General features: G+C 39.3%; 1 protein-coding gene across 14 annotated transcripts in view; it reads left to right on the forward strand.

Moving 5' to 3' along the window:
* The window catches only part of LPP (LIM domain containing preferred translocation partner in lipoma), a 754,364-nt gene that overhangs the window by 229,416 nt on the left and 515,607 nt on the right, over positions 1-9,341 (forward strand). The gene's annotated exons all lie outside the window — the stretch shown is intronic.

A 9,341-nucleotide genomic window follows, 5' to 3' on the forward strand; every position in this document is an offset into this window, starting at 1 on the left:
TGGGACAGGTTCTGTATTAGGCACTAGGAAAATAAAGGAAGACACCATCTGTGTTCTTTATTTGCTACAATCACTGTAATATTCTAAAGCAGAGGGTTGTCAACCTGGCTCAGTGCAGAGTTCTTATTGGAGGTAATTAGGTTTCTACTTCTCCCTCCCCACTCCACCCACCCCCCCCACCGAATCCCCCTCCCCAAAACTGAAGTGTATTCTGTCAAAAGACAAAGATTTAAATAAATCCGAGGAATCACTTTATCAATTTGTCTATTTTATTCTTGGGGTTTTGGTGTGAAGATTAAAGATTTGGTGTGAAGAAACCCATTTTTATTAACGATAAGTTTGAAAACTGCTGGTTTGAGTTATTGTTCTCAAGCTGTAAGTCTAGTTGGAGAAAAAAAGAAGAATCGGACTATTTAAACTTGGGACACAGAATAAAAGAAATAGGAAACTAAAAAGATATTTTAAGTATCTGGAGGGCTGCCGTGTAGAAGAAGGCTTATGATTCCAAGGCAAAGGCAGGACTGATCGGTGGTTCTTAGGGGAATACCAGTTTCAGCCTTACATAACTTTCTAGTAGTTACAACTTTTCTGCCATGAAAGGGGCTGCCTTGTGAAGTAATAATTTCCTTGTCATTGGTGTGGATAAGCAGACTCACAGAGGGTGGTTCAGTTTCAGCTTCAGCTCTGCATTAGAAGAAATAACTTCATTAACAATTTCATGCCTCTTGGATATTAAACTTCTGTATTAAGTTGTTAGCTACTACCTTATGTATGTTTAAAGTGTGTGTGTGTTTTATTTCCCCAGAATATTAGCCCACTTAGAATATTTTTGACACACGGTATTGTCTTATTTTTATCAGTAATTGATAAAAATACAGGAGGCACAACACCAGCACTCTCATCGAGAGAAATTTGAAAAGGAATAACATCCACCCCTGTCATTCTGAAACTGATCCGAAACAGCCTGGCTCGTTTTTACTCAGCGGCTATTGGTCGACGCTTCTACAGATTTTGTCTCTGTTTCAAAATCTTGAAATAAAAGTGGAACAACTTCCAACATGACTTAAGAAAAAGGTCACTGGTTGAAAATGGTTTCAATTGTTTTGCTATTAAATGTGAAATTGCAAAACTAGCCTCTCTTACATAACTTGAATTTATAACACATTCTAATGAGAAGCCTGTCTGTTTTTTTATGCCATTTTAAATGCTGAGAAGCTTCTCCAGGCTCTTGGATTGGTGTTAACCAGAAACTATAATTTCAGAGCTATAAGGCATTGAGTTTCTTTGTTTTTAAAAACTGTATCTTATGATCCTTGAAGAGGAAAAGTTGCACCTCTTCTTCCTCCCTTTATTTTTCCAGTGACTGAGCAATTTAACTGAATTTAGCAATATCCTTGTATTTTAACCCTAAGATGAAGTAGATCTTGGGTTTAATAGAAATTTAAGATGAAATTAATTATCAGATAAAGATTAACTTGGAAACTTTAATTTGCAATAATATTATCTAAATTCAATAATGTTAATTCAAATTATAGCCTTCAAACTCTATGCAAAAGCTCTGAACTAGTTTACAACCAGTAATGTGATAGTAGGGTTCAAATAGTACAGTTGACAGGTGACAGCTTTGTGAGCAATATAGTGTTTAGAAGGCTGCAGGGCAACAGTTAACTGTGTCTTGTTGCTATGCGTACTCTTGGCTGGTTCTGTGGTCTGAGCAAACATCGCTTCAGAGTCACAAAGAGCAGTGTCATGTGAACATGGCCTGAGATTTGTCAACAGAGGGTTTATATTCATTGAGGACAAAGTGAACTTTTTCTGCTTTTTATATTATATCTAAATAGAATTTTCTCTCTCTTACTTAATATAATTTTTGGGGGATATCAATGTGAATTTATAATAAAGAAGAACACAAAATTATTTAAAAAAATCAAAACCAGTGAAAACATCCTTCAAGGGCTAGTAATAGTCTCTGACCTATCTAATGGGTACAATAGACCTATAAACAGATAGCTAGAATGTGGTATTTGTGTGTTTTAATACAAGTTTGAACAAGCTGTCAGGGGAATGCAGACAATGAGCAGCAATTAACTTATGGACCTACCCACTTGGCAGTGGGTTTAGGATGAGAGGATTCCAGCCAGATAACCACCAAGGGGATTGCTAGGCCTCATCAGAGATGCTGTTGGTGATTTTTCCCTTGGTCATTTTTTCATCCTGGTGAAGGTACAAGATATATATCAGGATTTTAAATGCTTATGAATCAGGCAATGAGAATCTCATCTTTGTAAAGCCAGATTTCCACTTTTAGGAATAGACTTACTGAACTCAAAGAGCTCAAGGTATTTATTGTCCCCTTTTCTTGGCCTTGTACAGAAAAAAATCTGTTAGAATGAGACTTAAATCTCCTTAAGAGCACATTTTAAAAATAAGCACAGCATACTCTACAGACTAGCTGTACCATGATAGAACATAGCATGTTGTTGAAAGAAGGAATTAAAAAAAAACACCTTATTTATTTTTTTAATTGAAGGATAATTGCTTTACAGAATTTTGTTGTTTTCTGTCAAATCTCAACATAAATCAGCCATAGATATACATATGTTCCCCCCCTCTTAAGCCTCCCTCCCATCTCCCTCCCCATCCCACCCCTTAGGTTGATACAGAGCCCCTGTTTGAGTTCCCTGAAACATATAGCAAATTCCCATTGGCTATCTATTTTACATATCACAATGTAAGTTTCCATGTTACTCTCTCCATATGTCTCACCCTCTGCTCCCCTCTCCTTGTGTCCATAAGTCTGTTCTCTATGTCTCTTTCTCCATTGCTGCCGTGAAAATATATTCTTCGGCATCATCTTTCTGGATTTGAAAGAGAGAATTTTGGAGATCATCTCCTTAATGCTTATTATTTTAGAGCTGGAGAATTTGAGGTCCAGACAGGGTACATATTTTCTTGTTCACTTAGCCAAGTATAACCATTGTCACTAAATGTGATCTGAAGTGCAATGTTGGGGTCATGAGTTCAGTGCTAATTTCCAGTGGCATGCGTGCTCTTTTGGAAGAGAAATTCTTTGCTCCTGTGTCTATTTCTTTCCCTTTTACTCACTCTTTCTAGTTACTATCCAATGGTCAATAGAGTTTCTCGATTGTTTAATGAAACTTTTCCACTGCAAACCTTTCTAGAAGCAGAGTGACTGGATATGTATCCAATCTCTGATATGCACTAACTGCTGTGTTATATTGCATAAGCCATCTCAGCTTTTAAAAATCTTGGTTGTCAAATTAGAAGGAACAAATTGGTCCCTATGATATCTCCCACCTGGGACTTGCTGTGACCTCCTGGCCACTGAATAGCCTGTCTTGGCTGTGGTCACCTGGTTGTGGTAAATAAAAACCAAGGAGCTAGCAATCAGTTTGATTCCACTCTCTGCTTTACCTTTTCCTGCAAGGCCTGGTCTTCCAGCACTATTGTTTCCCTGTCTGGGTGGATTGTTCCCTTTTGGTGTGACGTTCTGAATCTGGAGTGGCAGTGCGAGGTGGGGTATGTTCTATTCTGCCTCACTTCTTTATCAGAGACGGATGTTTACTTGAATGGATTGATGCTTCTCCATCTTCCTGCTTCTTAGTTTACTGGCATCTGCAAATGTATTCATAGATGGATTTTCCTTGCCATCATCTGTATTGCCAGCCATAGGGATTATACCTTTAGCACTGATTTGTATTCATACTCACTCTGTGCCAGGCAGGTTGGCACTTAACCTGTTGATTCCTAGTCTACCTCTCTTCACTCCACCATTCCCACTCCACCATCCCCACTCACGAGGACTCACAGGAGAGAAGCTGGTTTTGTAAGAAACCTCAGCTCACTCAACTGGCGGACTTGCTAGGAGGAGTCATCGACCATGAGGGTCAGAAGGAATGATGGCAGGCATCTCATCTTCAGTTTAAAGATAAGGAGACACACTGACGTTCAAAGAAGTCAAGTTACTAAAGCCACAGAGCCAATTAGTGGCTGAGCTAGAAATTCCACCCAAGTCCTCTGCATCTCAGTCCCATGTTTTTCCCTGTATTTCCAACTGTCTCTCAGATAGTCTATATAAAGGTTTGGCATTTCTGTAGAGATGTTCTCTTGTCACCCCTTCCGAGTAATGCCAGCTGTCCATGCAGAGAGTGGGGCGCTTAGCCAGTGCAGGGCCAAGAGCTGCCTGTAAAGAGAAGTGGAGTGAATGCATTGACATTTTCAGCCCATGGCAGATCCTGTTTGCCCTTCTAGCTCTCATCAGAAGAAGAGTGATTACATTTGCTGTTCAACTAACAATTGTGTGCAATTTTCAGCCTGCCTTGTTCTTTAACGTTGTCTTCCCACGCTTCTATCACATGCCATAGCATATCTGCTTAGTAATTACACTGGTAAGGACTTACCTACACCGTTTGGAAAAGATTTGCCTAAAGTACTTATTTGCTTGTGCATAATAAATCTTGATTGATACCTTGGTAATCTCTGAGATCAATCTAAGTTTCCCTCCCACAATGGGGAGGATTGAAGAGTCAGGAAACGGGTGACAAAAGAAAGAAGGAAAAACAAAAGAGGGCTGTGATTCCTCATTGATGAGCTAAGAGGAGGATTATGGATGATTAGGACTCTCCATGGCTGACTTTTACTTGTTTCTGGCTAGTTCTACAGTCAGGATCTTCCCTAGACTTGAGTTTGTAAGTAGAGTTGTCATTTGCATTCATCTAATAATCCAGTCCAATTGGGCCTCCTCGCTGGCTCAGCGGGTAAAGAATCTGCTTGCAATGCCGGAGGTTTGGGTTTGATCCCTGGGTCGGGAGGATCCCCTGGAGGAGAAATGCAACCCACTCCAATAATCTTGCCTTGGAAATCCCATGGACAGAGGAGTCTGGTGGGCTACTATAGAGTCACAAAGACTTGGACCTGACTTATGAGTAAATGCGAACAGCACAAAATAGTCCAATCACATCATTTTTAGGGGCAGCCACTGTGATCCCATAGAAAGCGAAGGTTGCACTATAAGCTTGTGGCATAGCTGAGACTGGGAGCTGGGTCTGAATTCAGAAGCTCAGGTATCTTCCAGCTGAGGACCAAGGTGTAGAAAAGGATATCTATCTGTAGTCTAGGGAAGGATGCACAGTGTACCACTGTAATAGTTCCAGAACTCTGCTCAGGGTGGCAGCCTGGCTGGCAGGGGAGTTTGAGGGAGAATGGATACATGTATATGTATATCTGACTCCCTTCCTTGTTCACTTGAAACTCACAACATTGTCAATTGGCTATACCTCAATACAAAATAAAAAGTTAAAAAAGAAAGCAGTTTTGAAATTTTAGGAAGGCACTGACTTTTATACAAAGAGGGAAGATTGTTAAAAATCTCCAAAGGTATAGGAAAGTGTTATTTAAATCTTAATCACTTAAGTGGAGAAAATGTTGCTAAGTACCTGAATCCTAAACTTAAGTCAGCCCTCAACTGCTTCTGATGTTTCAGTCACAAAGCAGTCTCTCAATTCTTCCACCAATAAAATAGTGATGTTCATACCTGTCCCTTCCTTCAGTGTCATTCATTTATTCAGCAAACATTGACCAAGAGCCAGGCCTTAGGTTAATTGCCAAGGGAGATTTAGTGAATGCAACATGATTTAAAGATTAATATAAATGCTCTAAGTCAATTGCCTCCAACCCTTGAATCAGAATACATACATAAAGATTCCCAGATGAGTCTAGTGTGCAGTTTTGAAAACCACTTCTTTAAGCTTGTAGCATTTGATATTAGATAATACCATGTAACAAGTGACTGGTTGTTTTTTGAATTTTGGTAAGCTATGTAAATGTTTGACAAAGCATACACTATTGATTTTAGAAAAGTAGCGAAACTTAAGCAAACACTAGTTCATTCTATTTTTGTGGATGACCATGAGTTGTCATTCACATTCTATCTTTAGAGAGGCTTGGTAACTTTTTTAGCGTCAAATGTCACTTTACCTGTAGCCCTAAGTGTTCCCACCCGTAGAGGGAGGGTCTTGGTTATCACGTGGGCTTTTGCAGTTGTTCGTGTTTCATGTTTCCTTGTGTCTAATCAGTTTGGCCAAACTTTCAGTTTGTAATCATGGCTCATGGAAGTTAGGTTTGGCAGAACAGAATGGAGAAGACATTTTGGCAAGTAGGATGCAGGAACCTGGAATGGATATAAAGCAAAATCTCCTAAGTGATGATTTCCTTTGGATTTCTTTTCCCTCCAAACAAACAGGTAGTACCATGGTGGAAGTTCATAGATTTTGGGTCCAAGACTTGTGTCCAGGCTTCAGCTTGGCTATTTGTTAGCTATGTATCCTTGAGCAAGTTATTTAACTCTTAAAGCCTTACTTTCTTGATCTGCTAAATATGGAGAACGGTAACCCCACCACATATAATTGTCAGGATGAATATGTTGCAAGTAGGAAATTGGCATATAGTACATTCTCAATGAGGGTCTTCTTTGGTGGCACAGTGGTAAAGAATCTGTCTGCCAGTGCAGGAAACTCAGAAGATGCAGGTTTGATCCCTGGGTCCAGAAGATGCCCTGGAGAAGGAAATGGCAACCCACTCCAATATTCTTGCCTGGAAATTTCCTTGGACAGATGAGCTTGGTGGGCCACTGTCTGTGGGGTCACAATGAGTTGGACACAACATAGTGACTGAGCACAAGCATATCCTAAATAAACACTTGCTATTTATTGCCAGTCTGTAGCTTTCTTATAACCTCTGAACAGTTAGGAGGAGTAAAAACAAAAGCAACAGAGTGGCAATAAGTGAACCTATCTAGGTTCTTCTTAATTGCTTTGCATTTGATGACAGTTCCTGAAAGTCTAGTGCTTAGGGAGCCCCAGCTCTTTAACTCCCATCAGCAGAGGCATCTTGCTTAGTTGAGGGCCACTTCTCTTGTTTTCCTCTTTTCTGATGGTGTTTGTGTATTTTCAGGGCCTCTGTGTAGATCTTCCTTTTCACTTCTTGCTTTCATGATGATTATATACTTAGAGTGAAACCAATCTAGAACCAGAGGAAGTAAGAGCAGGGTAAGTTTTGGCCCAGCAAAACCAGCTCTCACCAGTGCTTATCTTTGTGTTTACCAGGGGTCTCTTTCTGAGAAGCTGAGAAACCCCAGGGAAATGTTCTAGTTTGCCTGTTCACTAAACTTGTGAGGTTTTCTCAAACTCATTTATCAAAATGAAGGGCTGTAATTAAGATTTCAGAGAAGGAAAGCACTCTAGAATATTAGAGCTAATTGGGACTTTACAGACATTCATTCTGCAAATGAGCATCCTCTCTCGTTAAAGGTCACACTGGCAAAGCTGAGACTAGAACTGGGGTCACTGGGACTCTTTGTCTATACTATTGTATTTTTCTCCTTCCTTGGATCCATTCTGTGTGGATTTGTTTTTTTCTTTTTTTAATATATCAGGTTTTCGCTCCTGTCAGATTCCTGTTCAAAGATAAATGTTCTAGCCTTTTCTTTCTCTATATAAGACCTTTGAAAAGCAAAGCTCATTTAACCTTGCCAATCTTTTCTGCACATCTTCTAAGCCCCTCATTTCAGTTTAGCTGGTCTGCTCCCTTCCTACAGGAATGCCTTACTTCTTCCTCCAGTTTACAGAATTTTCTGGCATTGTCCTTTGGTTTGTTTCATTTATCTTTTGGAGCCACCTAGCTTTCAGACTCCTTGCTCATGGCTACTTCTATGCTGGATCTTGTGACATATGCCAGTGTTTTTGTTTGTTTGTTTGTTTGTTTGCTTGTTTTGTTTCTTTTTGTATATCTTGATGTTGCTCTTTTTCTGTTTTCACATATAAAATATATATCTTCCTCAGGTAGTCTTTAAACTCCTTGAAAATAGGATGATAATCTGAATGATGTGAGTACAGGATGAAATTTCATTTTATCTGGAGCTCCAGCACTAGGCAATTAAATTTATTCATTCATTAAATTAACAGACTTTTTATTGAGTGCCTATCATATTTTAGGCCCTGAGATTAGAGAATGATAATTACTTCTGCTCTCAAGGATTCAAGAGTTTAGTTTGTGATACAGGCAAGCAGAGAGGCAGACTGACAAGTGATGTGTGTGGTGATGACAGTATTCCAGGTGCTGTGGAAATGTTGTGAAAGGGGACACAGCTTGAACTGGAGGTTGGAGAATGTGAATTATATCTTAAAGGACTAGTAGGAAGTGATGCTCAGAATCTAAATGATACATAGTAGTTGAGATATCAGTTTTAATGGAGAGGTATCTTGGATAAAAGGGAACAAAGATAAAACCAAGAAGAAATTGATGAATTTCCAGCAGAATATAAATACCAAAAAATGACCTCAAAAGAAGTACAATTTTTTTACAATTATTGTAGAAGTTCTTGGAAAGATGATTCAGCTTTATCATTAAAGAAAGTATCATATCTAGATGAATTTACACTGAATTCTGATAAACCTTTGAAGATCAGATAGTCTTAATCTTACTATTAAACTAATCCAGACAGTAGAAGAGGCTACAGAACTCCCATATCTAAACCAAATAATGATAAGTAAAACAAGTAGATAAGTAAAACAAGTGCCTGATGGACCGAGGTTCCTGACATTGTACAGGAGACAGGGATCAAGACCATCCCCGTGGAAAAGAAATGCAAGAAAGCAAAATGGCTGTCTGAGGAGGCCTTACAAATAGCTGTGAAAAGAAGAGAAGTGAAAAGCAAAGGACAACAGGAAAGATATAAGCATCATCTGAATGCAGAGTTCCAAAGAATAGCAAGGAGAGATATCAGAGAGCCTTCCTCAGTGATCAATGCAAAGAAATAGAGGAAAACAATAGAATGGGAAAGACTAGAGATCTCTTCAAGAAAATCAGTGATACCAAGGGAACATTTCATGCAAAGATGGGCTCAATAAAGGACAGAAATGATGTGGAACTAACAGAAGCAGAAAATATTAAGAAGAGGTGGCAAGTTCTTCTTTTGTACAGAAGAACTGTACAAAAAAGATCTTCACGACCCAGATAATCATGATGGTGTGATCACTCACCTAGAGCCAGACATCCTGGAATGTGAAGTCAAGTGGGCCTTAGAAAGCATCACTACGAACAAAACTAGTGGAGGTGATGTCAAATCCTGAAGGATGATGCTGTGAAAGTGCTGCACTCAATATGCCAGCAAATTTGGAAAACTCAGCAGTGGCCACAGGACTGGAAAAGGTCAGTTTTCATTCCAATCCCAAAGAAAGGCAATGCCAAAGAATGCTCAAACTACCTCACAATTGCACTTATCTCACATGCTAGTAAAGTACTGCTCAAAATTCTCCAAGCCA

The sequence above is a fragment of the Bison bison genome, unplaced genomic scaffold (assembly GCF_000754665.1).
Source record: "Bison bison bison isolate TAMUID 2011002044 unplaced genomic scaffold, Bison_UMD1.0 scf7180017864333, whole genome shotgun sequence".
NCBI classification, from domain to species: Eukaryota; Metazoa; Chordata; class Mammalia; order Artiodactyla; family Bovidae; genus Bison; species Bison bison.